Source organism: Trachymyrmex septentrionalis, unplaced genomic scaffold (genome assembly GCF_001594115.1).
Source record: "Trachymyrmex septentrionalis isolate Tsep2-gDNA-1 unplaced genomic scaffold, Tsep1.0 scaffold128, whole genome shotgun sequence".
NCBI classification, from domain to species: domain Eukaryota; kingdom Metazoa; phylum Arthropoda; class Insecta; order Hymenoptera; family Formicidae; genus Trachymyrmex; species Trachymyrmex septentrionalis.
Window position 1 is genome coordinate 979,318 of NW_017304417.1, and position 956 is coordinate 980,273.

The 956-nt window shown below is 32.6% G+C and overlaps 1 protein-coding gene across 1 annotated transcript in view; it reads left to right on the forward strand.

Annotated features, from left to right (window-relative positions):
* LOC108756567 (lysine-specific demethylase lid) overlaps positions 1-956 on the forward strand; it is a 15,835-nt gene that overhangs the window by 3,732 nt on the left and 11,147 nt on the right. The gene's annotated exons all lie outside the window — the stretch shown is intronic.

Here is a 956-nt window from a genome sequence, read left to right on the forward strand (position 1 = left end):
TCTCTCTCTCTCTCTCTCTCTAATTTTTGTTAAAATCAACTTGCTCCGGTATTGCGCACGACAGAAGAGCACAGTGATACACTCCATGAGAAGACCTTTAATACTTTCTAGAGAGCTGATATTTTCCCGAGAGCCTGCCGCCATTACGGAAGTTGTGCCGTAGGAAGTGCGCGACGTTACACACGGGCGTTGGACGCTCGTAAAACGATTGCTTGATTAATGGACTTTACGATTACTAGCATTTCAACATGGCGTTAAATAAAATGAAATTATTTCGATTATACTTTGTTGCTGTATTAAAATATCGCCGCGCGTACAACGTTTGCTGGAGGGAACCGCATATTAATATTATCTAATTGGAAATTCTTCTCAGATCGACTTTTTTTCCTTTCCAACTCTGTTCAAGTATTTGAGTCCTCGTAACACTTTAATACAATTCATTTGCTCTATTAAAATAATATAATTTGTTGAATCTAATCTTTTTATAAACAATGCAGTATAAATCTATTTGAGATAGAATAAAAAAAATTTATGAAATTTATAAAAATGTGTCCATTAATTAGAGCTACATATTACACGCACGAGATTTGTGTGTACCTCATTTTTTTGCGTTTTTTTAAATCAAATAATCTTCGTGCTCATCACATAAGCAAACTTTCAAAGCGTTTATTGATTATGTTAATTATTTTAGAACATAATTTACACATGGGAGAGTTTATATATAGAATATATAGATGTATATTTAGAGACACGATTGTTATGAGATATTGATTAATCATATAAATATCTCAATAGGAAAAAATTTAGATTTTGCTGCACTGATCCATATGAAAAATTTCAAGTTCGTTGTAGATAAAATACAAATAACAATGTGATTGCCATTTTATAGATAAAATATTTTCTGTGTGTGTGTGTGTGTGTGTGTGTGTGTGTGTGTGTGTGTGTGTGTGTGTGTG